The sequence below is a fragment of the Oculina patagonica genome, chromosome 14 (genome assembly GCF_052425735.1).
Source record: "Oculina patagonica isolate OP01 chromosome 14, crgOcupat, whole genome shotgun sequence".
Classification (NCBI taxonomy): Eukaryota; Metazoa; Cnidaria; class Anthozoa; order Scleractinia; family Oculinidae; genus Oculina; species Oculina patagonica.
The window spans coordinates 7,436,801-7,457,830 of record NC_135771.1 but is presented as its reverse complement, the minus strand read 5'-3'; the positions used below and the strand labels follow the sequence as shown (position 1 = coordinate 7,457,830).

General features: G+C 38.5%; 1 protein-coding gene, 1 long non-coding RNA gene and 3 pseudogenes across 3 annotated transcripts in view; 1 reads left to right on the top strand and 4 right to left on the bottom strand.

The window, feature by feature from the left end:
- Nucleotides 1-21,030, bottom strand: part of LOC144638335 (uncharacterized) — a 265,610-nt gene that overhangs the window by 183,336 nt on the left and 61,244 nt on the right. The gene's annotated exons all lie outside the window — the stretch shown is intronic.
- On the bottom strand, nucleotides 186-1,773 carry LOC144638702 (uncharacterized). Its single transcript, XR_013567989.1, has 2 exons — nucleotides 1,507-1,773; nucleotides 186-377 (listed from the first exon to the last, which is right to left on the bottom strand). It is a non-coding gene; the product is annotated as an uncharacterized LOC144638702 (long non-coding RNA).
- Nucleotides 2,008-2,767, bottom strand: LOC144639094 (carbohydrate sulfotransferase 4-like; annotated as a pseudogene).
- LOC144637965 (carbohydrate sulfotransferase 11-like) lies at nucleotides 7,425-9,843 on the bottom strand (annotated as a pseudogene). The gene is made up of 2 exons (XR_013567838.1): nucleotides 8,447-9,843; nucleotides 7,425-8,224 (listed from the first exon to the last, which is right to left on the bottom strand). The product of XR_013567838.1 is annotated as a carbohydrate sulfotransferase 11-like (transcript).
- On the top strand, nucleotides 11,371-16,852 carry LOC144639093 (glycoprotein 3-alpha-L-fucosyltransferase A-like; annotated as a pseudogene).

Below are 21,030 nucleotides of genomic sequence, written 5' to 3'. Positions count from 1 at the left end.
CGTGGAAGGAGGCACGATAAGAGTATTAGTGTCGTGCCCAAAAACACAACACAATGACCGGGGCCATGGTTTGAATCAGGACTGCTCAATCCAGAGTCCGGTGCACTACGCTTCCATACCACCCTTAAATTATCAAGACACTAATGGAAATATTATAATTATTATTATTATGAAATGACACAGTGTTTCTTTCACAATGTTTTATTTATGCAAATTTTAGCAACCTTCAGCATCTGAGGTTGTCACTTGATGTGTTCCTTTATCTGGTTGGTTTATTCTTGATTATGAAGCTTCTCCTGGAGAAAAAAATTCTGTCTCCAAAGTTATCCTCCAGACCTGTACATTTTATATTCAGTTGCTGTTGCAGTGTAATATCCCTGAATAAAATTAAAGAAAAAACTTGATTATAAACCAGTTCTGTTATAATTGAAGTTGCCATAATAAATGGAGGTACCATAAACAATCATGGTCTGTACACACACAACAGTAGCAGGGTGAGGGCTTCCAGTGAGATATTCACAAAAGTTAAAGTACGAGCTGTTTTTGCAAATAACTGTGGTTGGCTCAAAATTACATGAATTAAAAGAATGCACTTGGTCCAAATTGGCCTACAACATTAGAGCTTAGCAGCCCTGGAAGCTATAGTACATCACTGTTACCCCTAGCATTGTATTAGGTTGCCCTATTATAGTTATGAGAGTCACTTGTGAGATAATTATAAGACTGCTCAATGACACAAAACACCCCCAGTCAGCCTTCGAACAAGGTCCAGAGGATCTTATTTTTCTAATGGCAGCTAGTAATCAAGCCTACATTGTAAGGTATGTAGCCAGATTAAAAGTGCTAATAGAAACTCAGCTGATATATTTTCTGTTTAGACTCTAGCACTGATTTACTTCAGCCCAGCAGACAATTTTTAATTTGCCTAAGTGAGATTTTTTTAGCATTAAATCAAACCCAAACAATGATATCAAACTAATTTACAAGAACACAATTTTTTAAATTAATTTTACTTAATAACTGTATTTTGAAATCGTAGTTAGTTTGTTGCAGGAATTATCTTTGTTGATCATTTGAAGTGTCGTAAAACCAGAATTTTCTTCGATTTACTGCTGCTAAACACTGTACATCAGTCATTATGAGAGCAAAAAATAAATAACTTTTGAAAGCTATAATCCCTTAAGCACTTTTCGAAATAAAGAATACGAAATAAGAAACAAAAGCAAAACAATTAGGAAGATTATTAGCTTTAATGGTTAGTGAAAAGTATGCCGTGAAAAGTAATACAAAATAAATCAGGACACGTAACATAAATAACATCAACATGTGACAAATATGTTTTCCTCATTTCAAATCAAGGTACGATATACTTGTTCGTAGTGGTTAATAAAGCTAAAGGGCAACCGCCTTGTGAACATTACATGGTTATATTTAGGCTTAGCACATCCTACATCGTGTTTAAATAAAGGTTGCTTATCCAACTATGTGTACAAGCATGATTCTTACCTCTGACTTTGATGCAAGTCCCGTCTAGACACACAAAACCGATATTTTAAACTCCACGCACTGAAGTCTGAGGAAATCTTTGATTCCAAAGATCGACAACATGTCAAAACTAAGATATAAATCGAAAGAATCACAAAAGCGGCGTTATTTTGAACAGAAATAAGTAATTTTGGCGTTTACAAGAGATCCTCACACGATGGCCGCCATAAGCAAATGATGCAAAACCGAAACAACTACCAGCGTGCATTGCGGTCGTAGCACGCACACCACCTGCTTTTGTGGTATATACTAATGTTGATGATAATGATGATGACGATGATATTGGAAGTGGTAGTGACAGTGATAATAATGACCTTTATTATTATTTGGGATGTGTAAATTAACAGGGGAAAGAAAAGAAAAAAGGAAATACAAATTCTTGGCAATATCTATATAGATTCAGGTAATCGGCAAGAAGTTGTGAGATCTCAAAACCACGCATTTTTATAATTGAGAAATTCTTCACCTTTTTTCGTAAGGATGCACTTTCCACCTCCACCGATTAATAGCGGCTTGCGCGTCATCCACAGTAAACGCGGCTGGGCTGCCTTGTATCTTCATGTTTGATCTGCTTTTGGTTGGGTGAGTGCTTTCATTTAATCAAGTCGTGACACTCTCTAAAACCGACAACCCAGCAAATTTGTACAAGCACTTCAGTTCCTCCAAGGGATGTTTTGCCAAGTTTTCATATCGTAACACTTTGATTTGGCTTCGCATCCAAGCGGAAAGATTTTTAACAGAGTTCAAACTTTCCTCGGTCTGCTTACATAACTTGTAGCTAAACATTCTCGTTCCTAGCTTAGCATTTCCGCCCTCTTCTTTGTAGAAGCTCACGCTCAAAGATGACGTGATCACGGCACGAGGATCTCTTATTAACAACACAACTTTACAGTTTATATCTTGGGAATCGCAAGGCAGATAAAGTTTTTTCTAGACTGTTGTACGGAATGCGCTTCATAAGAACTTTTATAACAGTAAGTTTATAATAATTTTTACACGCATTTCCAAGTGTTTCACTTGTCATTTTGGGGCAAAGCCTGAAATCCCATCTCGCGTCTGATATGTTGTAAGGACAAAGAGGGGGTGAAGCGATAGCTTGACTGATTTGTGGGTGAGCTGGTTTGCGATAATATCTCTCGATGTCGGCAAGGAAGATTGGTTCACTGAAGTCACATTGCAGTACATTGCAATCCCTACAGGTCGAAGCCAGCATTCCATGCATGGTGTAGATGAGCATCAACAAAATAATCGCAGTCTTGTTTGACTGAAAACGTTCGTGTGTCTTTTGCGTTTTTGGCCAATAAAAACAAGTTGTACTACTTGCAAGGGTATGAATGACGCACGTTGTGATAAGGCAATTACTTGCCATTTTTCCATTTGCAGCATTCGTTTTCTATGAACGGCGTTGGTTATTTGGAAGCCGTTCACCATTGAACAAAAAATAAATGAATAAAAGAAAAAACATTGAATTGAAAACGGGACAAATACAGACCAAGGGTAGTGGAACAAGTATGGTTTTGACAAATGGTACCCGGCTTGGTTTTGGAAACCACTGAAAATGATATGAGCCTTTGGGGTGAGGCGGGGGGGGGGGGGGGGGGTGGATTGGACGCAGCATTCATTGTGTTTTGGAGTTACATTTGCTCATTACTTAAATTGTTCACATAAGCTCATCGTACCGAAAAAAATGCAACAATCCAAAGTCATTGATATTTTTCGCACCTATCTTCCTTTGTCATTCACTAAACCTCCCTTTGAATTCTGAAATTCTATTCATTCTTTCTTATTATTATTTTAAGGTCCTTAAACGTAAATTCCAAAAGCCACAAAAATAAAGGACTTTGTGATAGAGGATTTGGCAGACTTACCTTGAAATATTCACTGAATATGAATACAGGAATCGGTATTTAAAAAAGTCTTCTTTTATCCCAAACGCTCTTTGGAAAAGTTCAAAGTTCATCGCGGTGGCCTTGATGCTAGGATCCTGCAAGATCTTGCGAAGAGCCTTCACCACTCTTGGAGGAATTTGATAGAAATGCGGTCTGGATATCGAGTCGAGCAGAATCCGACAAATTCGTATTCCAATTCACTTGGAATACTACCAGGCTTCGGTTGTCATTCGAGAACTTCCTTTCTAGGAAATACGTGCATGTGTACGTCAATTTTCGTCTCTCCCGTGGACGCTTACGACGTCTATTCGGATGACGCGAGATTGTAGATACATGAAATTGGCAGTTTAGAATAGTGAAATTAGCAGTACAGAAACGTGAAATTGGCAGTGCAGAAATTGTGATTAGCATTGCAGAAACATGAAATCAGCAGTGCATAAACATTAAATTGACATTATAGAAACATGAAATTGGTAGTCGAGTAAAGTGAAATTGCATCGCAGAACGTGGGATTGGGAGTTTTTAAAAGAAACGTGAAATTGGCATTGTAGAAACGTGATAATGGCGCGCCGTGCAGAAACCTAAATTGGTATCCCAGAAACATGTAAATAGTAGTCGAGAAAAGTGAAATTGGCAGATACATGAAATTGGCAGTCGAGAAAAACGAAATTGGAAGCACAGAAGCATGTAAGTCATGTAATTAGCAGTCGAGAAAAGTGAAATTGGAAGCGCCGATACGTGAAATTGGCACTGCAGAAACGTGATATTGGCATTGCAGATACAGGAAAATTGGCAGTTGAGAAAAGCGAAATTGGAAGCGACGATACGTGAAATTGGCACTGCAAAAACGTGATATTGGCATTGCAGATACAGAAAAAATTGGCAGTCGAGAAAAGCGAAATTGGCAGATACATGAAATTATGAAATTGGCTGTCGAGAAAAAAGAAATTGGCCACACAGAAACGTAATTGGCAGTCGCGAAAATTGAAATTGAAAGCGCCGATACGTGAAATTGGTACTGTAGAAACGTGATATTGGCACTCTAGGTACAGGAAAATTGGTAGACGAGAAAAGCCAAATTGGAAGCGCCGGTACGTGAAATTGGCACTGTAGAAACGCGATATTGGCATTGCAAATACAGGAAAATTGGCACTCGACAAAAGCGAAATTGGAAGCACAGAAACACGTAATTGGCAGTCGAGAGAAGTGAAATTGGATGCGCCGATACGTGAAATTGCACTATAGAACATTATATTGGCATTGCAGATACATGAAAATTGACAGTCGAGATAAGCGAAATTGGAAGCACAGAAACACGTAATTGGCAGTCGAGAGAAGTGAAATTGGAAGCGCCGATACGTGAAATTGGCACTATATATAGAACGTGATATTGGCATTGCATCGCAGTGCCAAGTTGAGCAACGTTGAAGTTGTTCGATGTTACCCGTAAAACCGTTTGACGGTACGCTGGTAAAGAAGACATGACTTGTCAACATAAATTTTTAATACCCATCTTATAATTGAAAAAAATTGTTTTGTGTATTATTATATATCAACTAAAATTTATTTCGATGTTAAGCTGTTTCAAAAATGAGTACACCCGATAAAAAAAACCTGGCCACTAAAAAGTTCTTCGAACAAAAATAATCCCAGGACTTATTATCAGAGTTTTACGTTATATTTAACTCAACGGTGATAAGTGAAGTCTCATCTTGGCGCCAATATAGACTGTGATCGCGAAAGGAAGCGGCCAAAAATAAATTACATTCATGAAGGAATATGTTGGAGCAATAAACCCGGTCTGAATGGGGTTAAAGGAGTCATTTGATAAATAAATGCTGGAACCTATTGTCATCATTTGTAAAACACGCATTATGATCATGAATGCTTTGTGAATAAGGTTTTTTTATCGCTTTATGAAATGCTTTGTACTAAGGTTAACATAATTTTTGTTATAATATCATGGTCATAGCTTTTTAGTTTCTTCACTGTAACATTATTATCTGCTGTATTATTAACTGTATTATTAACTGTTTATTTACTGTATTATTAACTGTTTAGTATATTTTTGCAACAATTATTTTTTTCATATGGATAAATGATTTTGTTATTGATACAAATATGCAAACATTTCTTATTGGAGATATACGGAGTGTGATATCATTATAGAGTTAACAGAGGAGTTGTGTCCCGGCTGATATCATCGCATTTTTATCGGATCAGTATGGCCCTTAGCTTGCTATAGACTTGTTTTATTATTTTGAAATAGAAAGGAAAAACACCAAAAGTGATGAAAACGTAGAAATATCGACTAAAAAGAAAAAAAAAATAATATCTAGAAGATTCAAAATTACAACAGAATGGCAATTTTGATTTCTTGACATCTTGTCACAAAATCAAATTTGATGAACTTTAATCCATTTTCACCTTTGTAATCCTGTACTCCTTCCTCCAATACTTGCTTTTTCTTGCTCTGTAAAATCTTTTTATCCAACTTATTTCTTTATTTGGTTGTGTTTGGCAAAATAATATGAAAATTATGAAAGAAAACTTTCGATAATCAGCCGGAACACTATTAGTCCTAAGTCTTAATACGAGCTACTTGAGTTGAGTTGGCATGTATTAAGTGTAAATTACTGTAATTGTAAGTAATGTGGATAACAGTTTGCGTTGGACACTTTTGGGTAATTAATTTATGTTAACTATTTTGGAAGTTGAAAACTACTTCCTTGAACTAACACATCGGTAGTGAAAATCAGTAAACAAATAAAAAAATGCTTGACTTAAAGAAAAACGAAGAGGGTTAGGTGGGTGGGAATTTTTGTGTCAACCGTTTTGCGACCTCAGAGAACTTGAATTAAAACTACTGCCAGAGGCCCATGGTCTTGATTGACATAAAGGAAAAGCGGCAGTGTGATTGGCCAGCCCGGAATAGCATGTCACACGGGTACAGCGAGTGAATTTGACATTGAATGTAACGCAAGAGGGATAGTTTTGCCTGCATATTGCGTGACCGACCTGTATATTCGAGTAGAGAGCTCTTATAGCTAGCTTCTGTGATCTCCCTTCATAGTTGTCACATTAACTTGCATTTATATTACATATAAATTGGCACCTGTGCTAAAGGAAATGTATGCAGATCGGTTAGCAGAGTTTGTACAATGATATTGTGATTTACAGGGTTAATAAACGCCCTTCACACTTGGATTTCTTGCTCAAATTGTAGGCTTGCACGGTGAAGGACGAAGGTGCTCGATTCGTCGAAAATGCTGCCGGCGTAGCAAATGTTTACCTTAGCAACCATTTCTGTGTTTGCGCAAGCTCTGTATCCCGGCAATGTTATGTTAGTTCGCCCCAGGCGCCAAAAAGGCTAAGCTGTTCTGTCGCCCGATTTTATGAGTGCAAAACAAATGAACAAATTCACATTTGAAGGTCTAATTTTTTAATCAAATCACAGTGCCCAGACAATAACTTAAACCAATCAATTTGCGTGTTGTAGAAAATTACCGGAGTATTATAAACTTAATAAACACGTTCTGGCTAGCTAGTACATTGCAGGAGAATGCCCTTAACTGAAAGATCATCCTCAAAATTTCACAGTTGCCCTCCAAGCTCCCTTTCTCGGCCGACTGTTCATTTTTTCAGACAACCTTTTAGCCTCAGGCCTTATCCTCCACTTTCTCAGCCGCCGAAAGAATGAGTATAAAATAATATTCATCAGCTTTGGCTGCATCACGTGATGTGTTCCGACCAATCGCACGCGCTATAAATAAATGATGGATTTTAACAATTGATACGGCTTCAATACAGAGCACCACAGAATCAAAAAAACCTACACTGACGAATGTATTTAAATACAATATTGGCGATAAAATTAAGTCCAAGTTGACAAAGGGTCTTGTAAAAAGGATACGTAAATACCTCAAAGTTGTTGTTATGAGATAACAAAATTTGCTATAAATGTATAAACTGGGTTTTTTAACGCAACTTTTAAGACGAATCTAGCAAGTTTACCAAGGGTCCGGGAAAAGAATAGCCAAACACTTCGAAACTGCTTTGATAGACGTTATAAAGGCGCTTTATCCAATCTTTTGGTATCTGTGAGTAGTACTGTACTAGTTCATCTTTAGTTTTTGCTGTGAGAACCTTTGGAAATTTTAGCTGAGTTAAGTTAGCTTGCTCAAGAACATATCTAGCGTCTTCTTCCAGATCTCATTAATGTTCCACAAAGTCATAATCAACGTAGCAAGACCCGCAGATATCCTCATAATTTCCCCAGTGCCAATCCTCTTTATTACCTCCATTTATTATATACTCTACGAATTCTGGCCACTTCACGCCGTAACCACTCTGCAGATCTGCCTGGGAAGCGTTGGGTCTAAAGTTACGGATGATCTTTCTTCCATACCCCGTTATATAGATGTCTTTATCAATCGGTCTCGGATGCACATATTTATCTTTGTACGCCGACAAAAGCCGCTCGAAAGGTTCTCGTACAAACATGAGCTGTAAAAATTTTGAAGCATCTGCTGGGCTTTTTCTGGTGGAAAATTTTCCACAGTAGAGCCATACGCTCCAGGTCCCCCCAACAGGGGCATCCATTGCCGGGATGCAACCTTTGGTACCAGGCAGAATAAGATATTGTGTTTCGCAAAGACGAAAAGGTGCTTTAAATCCCTCGTATTAAGTTCTTCACGCTCTCTTTTATCGCAGAAATTTTTTAGTCGGTGTTTTTGTTCAAAGTTTCTCTTGCTAGCTTCTTCGCCTTTGTAATTAGCCGTTCCATCTCCCTTTAAAACAATAACAATAAAAATTAATAATTCTACGTCAACGTTGCCAAGGATTTCTCGCCTTTTTCTACCGAAAAGACCAAGGGACTAAGTTATGACTTCCACAAGTAGGTTATTACTGGTTAAAAACATGTTTAAATAGAACACTCTTTAGCTGAATGTCAAAAGTTATTGTTATATCTATCAATCCTTTTTAAATTGCTAAAAGTTTTGTTTACTCACATTTAGTCTGGTTTGGGCCATTGTGGGGTTACTTTTTACTTCAGATGTCCGTAACGCAGAGTCGTTTCTTGCCTCTCCCTCTGGCATCCAAACCCTCATCATCTCATTTCTTTGACTCATGTATATTACAATAATTACGAGAATGAAAATAACAACACCGACGACAACAATGGGGTTTTTTGATGATCTCATCATCTTCACTCTATGAAACAAAAGAGCTTGATTAATTTATGAGTAAGAAGTTGTTTAGTAAAAGAACAAATCTGATCATTAAACAAAAAACCTTGACTTTAACTTGAAGTTTCAACATGTCAAAATATATCATATATTATAGATAGTCCACTTATCAATGCAATTAAATAAGTAACAATAAAACAGACTAAAATATAATAACTAGCAAAATCTTTATTGAAGAGGAAAAATGCTTGTAAGAAACAATTTAAAAATGTCTTCAACATAAAGAGCACTCGGAATTAAAACACAAACGTCAAAATATTTTCTAGATAGTCCACTTAACAATATGATAAAATAGTAACAATAAAAATAGCTTAAAATATGGCCACTAGCAAAATATTTATTGAAGAGGAAAACTGCTTGTCAGAAACAATTTAAAAATGTCTTCAACATTAAAAGAGCACTCAGAATGATGGTTTCCCTATCACACGCAGCCAAAATATATCTAAATAGCGCCTTACACGTTAAAGTTACTCAACTGGTGGTTAGGGGTTATCAACCCATAGAAAACTCATCTTAAACTTTATTGCTTCATCGCCCAATACAATATTTGTGTTAAAATCTATTTTGTTTCATACAAAGCAAGTGATGAGGGAGTCTATAGAAAAAAAAATGAAAATTATAGATCCCTAATTAGAAATTTATCAACTGTAACTTACAGCTTTGATTATTTAACTGATGAAGGCTTAAGCAATAGCCGAAACCTCTTCAAAATTAACATCAAAACACAGTCAGCGAAAAACCTTTAACAAACTATGCTATACTACTAGTGATAACCACAGGTGAGAAAGTGCGGGCCTTGATGTACTTAAGAGAAGCTACTTGTACGAGAGTCAGTAATATTAGATGGCAAATGCATTCATGTTGAAGGTTTTAAAACGTTTGCTATATAAGTTGTCATTACTGTGGTAATTGAGATATATTTGTGTTTCTGGCGAATGAGGAATAAGTCCCAACAAGATTTATTGAAAATTACCAAGTTGTTGAAATTAACATAAATCACTGGACTAAAGACAGTTATTCCGAGTAGCGCGTCACGCAAGGAATGCATGATTTTATCGTTTAAAAAGCGATATACCTTTAGCTATTTTCATTGTCGGGCACAATGCCTGTCGAGAAGTACAAGTTTATAATTGAAGATGAATTTTTCAACAATGACACGAGCATGGTGCGCTCTAACCAACTGAGCTACGACAGACCCGTAGTGAGCTTGGCCATTTACTAGGTTGATATGTGACACACGTCCTGTATACTGCTAGGATCAGCAATGTCGAAATCATCAAGTGTGTAGTAAATAATAAAGATGGTAAATTTTAAGCTCGGTGATAAATAGTGAAGATGAATTTTTCAACAATGACACGAGCATGGGCAAAGAAAAATTGTGAGTCCCCGACGGGAATGGAACCCATGGCCTCCCAGATGCCGGTTGGGCGCTATAAACAACTGAGCTACGAGAGACTCGTGGTGAGCTTGGCCATTTACTAGTATGTGACACACGTCCTGCATACTGCTAGGATCAGCAATGTGGAAATCATCAAGTGTGTAGTAAATAATAATATGGTAAATTTTAATCTCGGTGTTAAATAGTGAAGATGGATTTTTCAACAATGACACGAGCATGGGCAAAGAAAAATTGTGAGTCCCGACGGGAATCGAACAAATGGCCTCCCAGGTCCGGTTGGGCGCTCTAACCCAATGAGCTACGAGAGACTCGTGGTGAGCTTGGCCATTTACTAGGTTGATATGTGACACACGTCCTGCATACTGCTAGGATCAGCAATGTCGAAATCATCAAGTGTGTAGTAAATAATAAAGATGGTAAATTTTAAGCCCGGTGATAAATAATTAAGATGAATTTTTCAACGATGACACGAGCATGGGACAAAGAAAAATTCTAAATCCCCGACGGGAATCGAACCCATGGCCTCCCAGATACCGGTTGGGCGCTCTAACCAACTGAGCTACGAGAGACTCGTTGTGAGCTTGGCCATTTACTAGGTTGATATGTGACACACGTCCTGCATACTGCTAACTTTTAACTTCATGTTGCCGATTTATGAATGAATGATATAGGTGCTTATATAGCGCATTTACAAAGCTCAATACGCTTCACAGTTAGAATTTTATTGGATGAGACCGGACATCAGCATATCAGGCGCCTTTGGCAGCCGCTGTCCGTCCATCTATATGATCTCATCACACCACCCAACGCATAGAATAGAAACAGACCACAACACCGGGAACTTCATGCCCTACTCTTTACGATGAGTGTGTGGGTTCTTTAACGTCCCCTGCTGATTGTAAACACTGAAGATGCACGAGACGAAGCCTACCGTTTATCGTCCTTATCCGAGAAGACTAGAACGCCTAACCATTTGCAGATGTAATTACAAAGGCAGCACGTTCTCCTCAATTATTTTAAGACCCTGAGTGTTGGTACGGTCTGGGAGTCGAACCCGAGACCTCCCGCACGGCAGTCCGGCGCTCTACCAACTGAGCTAACCGGTCGACGGTAGAGACGTGTCGCCTGTAGAAATTTACCACCAATCAGGTCCTCATGAAGCAAATTACTCGCTGCACCGACCGCCAGGAGCAGGTGCGTTTCAGTGGATAACTTCGTAAGATCTCTTGCTACGCATGCGCAGACAGAATTCCCCTCTGCATATTTGTTTGCTTTATCCATCGCTTAGATGGCGCTCCCAAGACTAAAAATTTTCAGAAAAGATTGGTCTCGATCAGTTTGCGCTAATGTGTATCTTTTCCCGGTATCCATTGGAATTGGTTTTGTTTTCCTAATTGTATTTTTTGGAAACGTATTTTTATTTGAAGAGACGCATGTTATAAAGACGATTGTGTCACCCCGAGTCAGGAGACAAGAACTGAAGAAGCTGATATTGCTATACACGCCGTTTTTTGGCGACAAATGGCCGAATGATGTCAATATGGGACCAGTTCTTTATCGATTTGTGGAGGGCCACACAACGTTCAAGGACTGCGAGATACCAAGTTGTGTGGTGACATACAACAGAAGTAAGATATCAGAGGCGGACGCTGTTGGCTTCCACCACCGTGACATGAAGCTTTTGACGTTATCTCTTCTGTCCCGCCGCAGAAATCGGCAGCAAATCTGGTTCTTTTACGTTTTAGAGAACCCTTTAAACGTATTCATTAACGATGCACGCTATGCGGGTGTCTTCAACTGGACAATGTCATACAGAAGAGATTCGGAGGTTCATACACCACCCTACGGAAGATATGCATCTTTAAAGCAAGGTTCTGTAGAAAATCTTTCTGGTTATGAAATAACTGGCAAAGATAAACAAGTAGCTTGGTTGGTCAGTAACTGCCATGCAACTGAGCGAAAAAAAATACGTCATGGAATTACAAAAATACATTAATTAATCGGGCGTGGCCGATTTATAGTTTACCCTTTGGTCGTCCTAGACGATAGTCTCCTGTCGGCTAAAAATGACGGGGATAGCCTGGGCCAATCGGTTTCATTTCAGTTTTGACAGTAAATCGTTGACGGAACACTGGGTCGACTTTTGGGCTTATCTGCAATCTGGTTCTCTTCTTTGCTTCGGCGGGAGGACAGAGAAAAAAGCTTAAGGGGTAAAGTACTAATAATCACCATTGTGAAACTGTAGTTGCTTTGACAAGTTGAAGCTATTTTTGTAAATAAAAGGGGTAACGTCATTCATGTCACGCAATGTTTTTGTGGGAAACTTTGAAACTAGACGCTTTCAGCTGGTTTCTACAAATAGCAGTGTGATCTGGCGGTACATTTTTTTGAGGCGGACTCCACTTTAAAACTATTTTTTATACAAGGAGTATGTCGATTTTCATTTCCGCACAGTTGGGCGTCAAAGTCGCCTGTCACAAAAGAGTAGAATGTTTGCACAACATGGTTTGGATATGTATTTTAGATTTGACTAGTGACGTTAGTAAGACACTTCTCAAGACGTCAGCAAAACATTGGCAATGTACAGTATAGGTGTGAACTTGAATGGAATTTTTTACGAGATCAGTAAAGCTATCGAATGAAAAGATGACTTGAAAATGAAAACTTCGAATAATTATAATTAAATACCAATTGAATTCTAGATGAGAAATTCCGGAAGTGACATCTGTGTTCAAAATAGGAATTTTTCTACAACTTAAAGTTCCGAAAAAAAAAAGACCACATGTTTTGTAAAAATCACAGACAAACATGATCAGGAAAACAAAACAGGCCAATGGGTTTTATTCACGAAAATACAACTTTCTTAAGAAAGAGTTTGTAAACAAGACAATGGAATCGAATTACATTTCACACGAAATTTGCATACATTTGAACTTGCAAAAAAAGAAGTATCTCTGCCGAGACATAATAGCGAGACCTTACATTAATAATTATTGTATTCTGATCTGATTGTTATTTTTTATGCATTAACTATTTGAAAGTGGTTCTCATCGATGAAAACAAAACGGTTTTTCATTCACTGCTTGAAGTATTTATAGACGTGAAAACATTCGCTTAATCAAATTACATACTGCACGAAATATTTTGTACCCATTTGTCCCGAAACTTTGAGGAAATTGAAATCTTTGTGGACAGTACTGCATAAAAGCAGTTCATAGAATTGAATAAAAAGATAAGAACCATATTGATAATGGAAATTTTAAAACTTTATTTTGGCTCATTTTGACGAAATTCAGGATTTTCAAAGACTGCCAGTAATCGGCTGTATCTTGTCTGTCTCTAACGATTTTGCTACGGTTTCGAACGAGCTAATTTTTCAACATGATATCATGGTAGCGGGCAGAAGTCGGTTCGTTCTGAATTTTTCAATACGGTATACAAGTTACAGGTCAATATACAGACCCTCTGTACAGTAAAAAACGTTTTGGGAACAAACCATTGTGAACTTATTTTCTATGTTGATCAGTAAAAATCCTTAGTACGACATGGGGTTTGTTATCAAGTTCGTTAGTACGTTAATACTGCAAGGTGTATAACCTCAGAGAATTATTATCAAGTGTGTTTTGTTTTATTAGCGGTTTATACTCTAAGGTCTTTGTATGGGAGATCAAAATTAAGGCAAATTCTGTTATTATCTGATTGCTTGGCACAGATTAGTACGATACTGAATTGGTTAGGAAATGTAAACAAACATTAAATTGAATAAGGGTAGAAAGGGAGGGACAGGTGGGGGTGAAAGGCTAAGGAGATGGAAAGGGAGGGAGAATTAAAATCCATGCTTGGTTATAACACGCAACCTTTGACTTCTGTTGTTTTCTCACAAGAGCAAAACTTAAGGTGGGGTTCTACCTGAATTTGAATGGAACTTTAAGAGATTTAAAGAAGGGATTGAAGAAAAGAATGGAAACACCTCCAAACAGTTGACCCCCTCGCAAGAGCACTCCGGGTTGTCAGGAGACTGTTTGGTGTCCGTCCACCAATTTTTAACTTCAAATTCAAATTTTAAAATTACATTAAATCTCCAATATTTCTTATTTGTCTAAATTTTACTAATCCTTTGAGAAAAACTATCGCCTCCCAGACATCCCCCAAAATCGTCCAAAAATTAACAAAATATTGCAAAACAAATATATATGGGATAAGTAAACCTTTTTTGGATTCCTTGAAACGCGGCTGAAATGGTTTTCAGTATTTTCCAGCCCCTATACTTTGGGTCAGTACTACTATTCTTCACCAGTTGCTATTACAGTAATGGTATGAAACAAATACCTAATCATTGGTCAATAATAAGCTGTGATCATTTTCTTGACAATAGTAGTTACCTGATTAGGAGTTGTATACTGTTCCATTAAAGTGTAAGGGCTGGAAAATACTGAAATGCGTCAGCCACCTAAAGCGTTGGAAAAATTGGTCTTCAGGTAAAAACCCCGCCTTTATTAAGTATTGCGAAAAGGCTGCACTTTGCTAAGTGTTACAAATTTATATTTTCTAGACGTCTAGTGCAATCGTTCATTTGTATTGTGCGAAATATATTTTTATAAATTGAGACCATTATGTCATTAAGTAATAATGCAATCTTGAAAACATTCCAGATTTTCATTATTAAATAGAAACACGAAAAATTCAAATTTGGGAAAACAAGCCTGTCAAAATGACGTTGCCATGGTGATTTCAAGTTACTGGCACAATAACTAATCCTACCAAATTATTGCGAGATAAATTTTAGATAAACGCGCAAAGTTTGGCAGCGTTTGGTTGAATCTTGAAAAAGTCATAAGCGTCCAAAGTCAGCGCGGGCCTCAAAAGCGCCCTCCCCCCGCTAGGCTCTTACCGAAAGTGCTCGTAAAAAAAGCATTAAATGCTAAAAGAAGTGCTCGTTTTTTTGCCAAAAAAGTGCTAAAATAATGCTAATTTTTTTAAAAAGTGCTCGTGGGTAACATAAAAGACTCACTTTTTTCCGATTTTTTTTTAACATAGAATATTACATTTTTCAGATTTTCAGTTACATTTTTCAACAATAAATTGTAACGATCAATGTTTGATGTCAGAGTACGCTCTCGAGCTATCTCTGCCTTGGCTGGCTGACTTCCATTGTTCCTCGATGACAACGTGGATGACGTCATCTTGGAACGAGTGTGATGGACTGGGTTTCTAGAAGGCAACCACTGACGTATCAAACCTATTCCCCAGGCCTCCACGGCTCTTTTGCCTAAAATGAGGGCTAATGCATCTTTGGACGCCATAAATAAAGTCAGATTGTGCTTTTTAACACAAAATTAGACAAATAGTCAGTCGAAAATCCAAAATAATGCTAGCAGTGCTTTTTGGGATAAAATGTAAAAAAAATGCTCGCGAAGCCAAATAATGCCAAAAAAGGTAAGAGCCTACCCCCCCCCCCCCCCGCGCCTGAATAGGTTTAAGTGACTGTTTTTCCAGTGATTTTTACTGTACTGTACCCTGCCTTTCAAGTCAAAACAGATAGCTAATTATTAAGCGCCCGATTTTAAGCTTCTCAAGCTTCTCAAGCTTCTTGTATTTCTATATATGGGGCGTGCGGAGACAGTCGTGCTTGTCCACGGCAACGCCGCTCGCCAATTTGTTACTCTTTGCTAAGGCGACACAAGTTTTATTTGGCTTTCGAGAACGGTAACTGCCCAGATTACATTACGAAAAAATATTGGAAAAACGCGATTGACAATGACATTGGGCCTATTGTCATGGGTGGCGCCGATTATAGAGCACTTGCGATTCCCAATTCTTACATTGATGTACAAGATTTCGCGTCTCCTAAACACCTTGCCGATTATCTTCTCTATCTAGATGCCAGTGAAACAGCATACAAAGAATACTTCCTTCGGAAAAAGCTTTATCAACGTGTAGCGACGAACCAAGCATGTACGTTGTGCAAACAACTTCACAACGACAGTCTTTATACACCTCCACGCGTCCAAAGTCCTCAATGGGTAAATTAGCATAGACACTTCTTCACCGGCATTTATTCAAGTTTATTCACATTCTGAAAGGTACCTCTTCAGGGGTAAGGATGAATTTACACTTAAAAAGACTTATGCTAGGACTGATACTTTTAGGTTTAACTTCTTAAATAGGATCCTTGAAAAGTGGAATGTGTTACCATTGTCAGTTCTTCAAACCTCAAGTATCTCTTTTTTAAAAAAGGGAGTTATGCTGGATTTCCACTCACGCGTAATTTTTCACGTGCGTTTACGTAGGTTTAAAAATTTAGAGACACGCAAGTCGTTCATACATTAGAGAGATAAGGCATGACCTTTAGTTTTCCCGCGAACGGCAAAAATTTAACTTTTGTCGTCCGCCGTTTGGCATTTGTACACAGAAATGAGTAGCTTTTTGTTTGTCATGAATGTGGGATTTTTCCCTTTTTTATAAGGGAGAAATTTTAGAATACGGTTTAAGGGTAACAAAATGAAAGAAAGGCTCGCGTTTGCCGTATAACGTCATCTCTCTATTGCCTCTAATTTTTTTAACGCACTTAAACGCACGTGAAAAATTACGCGTCAGTGGAAATCCACCATAAGACACAATTTATCTTCGAGAAATGACTTTTATTTGGAAACATTTTGGTTGCTTTTTTTTCGTTTTTTTCTTCTTAGGTTGTCTGCCTTATGGGGTTAAAGTGTCTTTTGCTGACCATTTTTATGGCACAGTTATGGTGTGCTTTGTCGCACGCTTAGCGTGTCACGATAAGCACGCTAATAAAACAAATTGTTTAGCGTGTTCGAATCTCCGAAACAAAACCTGGTGTGTCCTGTATTGTTGTCGCAATATACGCGTTAAGCCGTCGAATTTGCCCTTTGTAATTTTTTTTAGCTCAAAAATGAGAAATGCAAATGCAACGGCTATACGTGTATGTGTCGAGTAAATACGCCCTAAATATGCGCATAAAGCTTGTCTTAGAACACTAAGCGTGCTGTGTTTGCGTGTTGTGCGCGAGCTATCACATTTCCCCCTGTTTTCTCGTGGGGTGTCACATTTTATCTAATTTTTGCATTTCACAATGGGCCATTGAATTTTAATTAAAATGAAATTAAGAATAAAAAGTCAATTGTCCTTATTTATTTATTTCGATGAGGTTTTGGCGCTGTATGCTTCCAACGAGCGGCCGATTTCTTGCCCGATCGAGAGGCCATATTAGGGGTAAATTCCGTCAGGCGACATGGCTCTGAAACGGCAACATAAAGAAACTGAAATGACGGCAAACGACAAGACCGCTGCTGTGAAATTACGACAGGGACAAAGATAGAAGCAAAGTGGACAGCGACATTGGCCGTCGTTTTTTTTTTTCAAATAAGATATGCTCGACTGCCTTGTTATGCTCAAGAAAAAGCAAGGGAAATTAGACTAATCTGGTTGGGACGAAAAAAACTTGGTTTCTGTACTAAGAAGTTAGAGTAGGATGTTTTGCAACGAAATAGCGATTAATTTTTCGCACCCCTCGAGGCCTGACTTGACCAACACGAATTCAAGATATTAATATATTCATTGTAGAATTAAGAATAAATGTAAACCCAAAATTAAGCTATTCCGGATGTGCGAGCATTTGATAGTTAACAAATACTCCAGTGATCTGCCGGCGACCGCGAAACCGTGTGTTTCAGCAAAGTTTGTGGCAGGTCTGGATTGTCGAGAAAATAAGAATTCAACTGCCGAAATTGACTTACTCGTCTTCTACTCTGGCAAATAGAGAGAGATATTATTAAATCGAGACGATGCAGTTTTTGATGCGCGCTATTTACCGGTTGCTGTTTGGATATCATTCTCAGCTTTTCGTCATTTTCCCATTTTCATTTTTCAGGATTTAGTACCGGTCATTTTTTTTTTTTTTTTTCATGCAGATGCTTTTGGACTGTAGACTTAGTTTGTTCTCATAAGCACGCTGTTCTGAGTGCTTCTTGCCCAGACTCGTTATTTCTCCTGACGATCGAACTACAGTCGTCTCTGCACTAAAATAAATGTGGTTTCTACAAGCAGTTTCGCTCACCAGACAACGTGTATTTACTGACTGCTTAGCAAAATGGTTTAGGGTAGAAAACTGTTATTTTGAAAGACAACAGAAATCAATAATTCGAGATAAAAATTACTTTGAAAACTAAAGTTTAAAGCAGACTTACTCCAGATTATAAACTTTGGAACACACAATTGCGATCTAAATACGTTTTTGTTTTTAAATATGAGGCGGAATTATTGGGGGTTGTTAATCGTTATAAAGAGTTTTACGCATAATTTCCCTGCTCGCTCAATGACATTTGCTAATCACACGGAACTTATATCTGCTATCTTTTCAGCAAATTCTTCGGTTGTGACCAAAACGTTTCTCCTTTTAAAGGTTGGGATGACTAGCAAGCAAAGGCGAATAAAATCGAATTTTTCCGCGTTTTTGAAAAACTAGCGGGGAAATATTCTCTCGTCGGTATGAACTATCTTGGGATTTGGTTGAGTATTTTAGGACTGGTTGTATGCTAATTTCTTCATCTTGGTGTTCTTTTCTGGAGGCGACTGAATTTTATTCGTGTTGTTAGTTAGATTTAGTCACCGTTGATCGTATGGGGGAACAAGAAGGAGCTATCTATTTCGCCGGACCTGCTAAGTGCCATTTTAGATGCACAAAGAAATGCGATATTAACGGCAATTAACACTCAAATTCAAGGTCTTTAGACCAATTTGCTTAAAGCACAGTCCGATTTAGCGGTCCAGATTGCGTCGGATCTCCAACCGGACAATTACGTCTTTAAGAAGAAATGGAACGAGAAGCAGTTAAGCTTTAGGGCCTGATTACATGAGCCGGGCTGGCTCGGTTTGCCGAGATCTCGGCACGTCTGTTAAACGCAACAAAAATCAACTTCGCGATTACATGACAACCGGGCCAGCCCGGTTTATAGCCGAGATCTCGGTATCGCGATGCCGGCCGGGATCTCGGCTAGCCGGGCTGAAAATTTTCCATGTAATCGCGTTAACCGGGCCAGCCCGGCTAAGCGGGCCAGCATTAAATTTCTCTTCCGAGCACAATATCCGACGAAAAAATCAATGCTACTCCTTCTAAATAGGATGTAGAGGTAACGTAACCCATCCAGCTGCATAAGTGCAAAAAATTAACCACCAAATAATTTTTTTATTGCCGGAAAAAGGTGATTAAGATCATTCGTGCTCTGATCATTTATGCTAAAAGCGGGCTGAAAGTCATCTCGGCAAACCGGGCCAGCCCGGCTAACCGGGCTCATGTAATACCGAGCTGAAAGTCATCTCGGCAAACCGAGCCAGCCCGGCTCATGTAATCAGGCCCTTAATCGCAAAGTTGTCAAGACAAGCAATTCAGTCTTGAAAGCACTTGAAAGTGGAGATGTTCCGAAAGCCAAGGAAGAGCTGAATAGAGGTATTTCTTTGATTAATAATAGACAGAAGATAATTAAATTGGCGGATAAATCTGAATTCGGTTGGGCGACGGTCCAAGAATATGTCAACGATGATTTGGCCGACGACGAGTCCGACGCCTCAAAGATTAAAAAGGCGGAAAAAAGAGCTGGTGTTAGAATTAAATCATTGCAAGAAAAGCAGAGAAAAACCAGCCCAAAAGTTTCCTCTACTGCGCCTTAGACCTTTAGCGCTCCCAGATTTGGCGGTTCGTCTGGCTCTTTTCCTTCAGCTTCTAGTTATTTTCGTCCCCAAGGTCGATACTCCTTTAACTCATTTAGAGCCTTCGACTTGTGTTATCGATTCGGTAAACGAGATTGGGCCAATATGTGCAACACCAAAGATAAACCTTCGTCTTCAGGAGCAAAATCTTGATTTATTGGAGCAGTCAGAATTTGAACAGGGCGTCGAAGGATCCAGCTTTTCACGGGAAAAATTGCATGCTTACTTTACATTTTGGCGTGATTCAGTCAAGGCCAGTCTGACTTTGTTCTTGACATTATACAAAACGGTTACAAGATTATTTTCAAGGAATCTCCTTTTCCCATATTCGATTGAAAACAGATCATCAGCCCTTCGTCGGGACACCTTTGTTCGAGAAGCAATTTCAGAACTTATTGAACGTGGTTGTATAAGAGAAGTCAGATACTACCCGCAATTTTGTAATCCGCTTCATTTTGCTGTTCAATCATCTGGGAAACTGCGTCTTTTTTTAGATTTGTGTCATCTAAATAAGTTTATTGTTAAGAAGTCCATCAAATATGAAGACTTAAGAACTGTTCTTCAAATGCACTTGGAATGTTTGTCTTCTCTTTCGATCTTAAATCGGCTTATCATCACATTGACATTTGTGAAGAGCATATGAAGTTTCTGTCGTTCAAATCGCCTTCATAGACGGCGTGATGAAATTCTACGAGTTTAAGGTGCTGCCTTTTGGCCTAACTTCAGCACCTTATATTTTTACCAAAGTGATGCGCCGGTTAGTTAACTGAGTTTTGAAGGGGTCGCGGCCATTTGGCCTTGATGTATCTTGATGATGGCATCGGGGGAAATTTGTCTTTTCAAAGTGCCAAAAACATTAGTGTTCAAGTCCACAACGATCTTTCTTCGGCTGATTTTACACCTAATGATGAAAAATCGAATTGGGAGCGCGTTCAGATGTCAGTTTTTCTGGGTTCGGTGCTGGACTTTAAACGGGTTTGATTCTTATTCCTGAAGAGCGAATACACAAACTGAAATCTTCCAATGATGTTTGCCTTCAACGTAGCAATATTTCAGCCAGAGGTCTTACAGGGCAAATTATATCGATGTCGCATGTGCTGTTGGTACGTAATATTACGAGATTGTTGACAAGAAATTCAGTGTTATGCCGCCATTGAGCAAAGAACCTCCTGGGATCAACCTTTGTACGTGTCCCCTGAGATTCGCAATGAACTTTTATTTG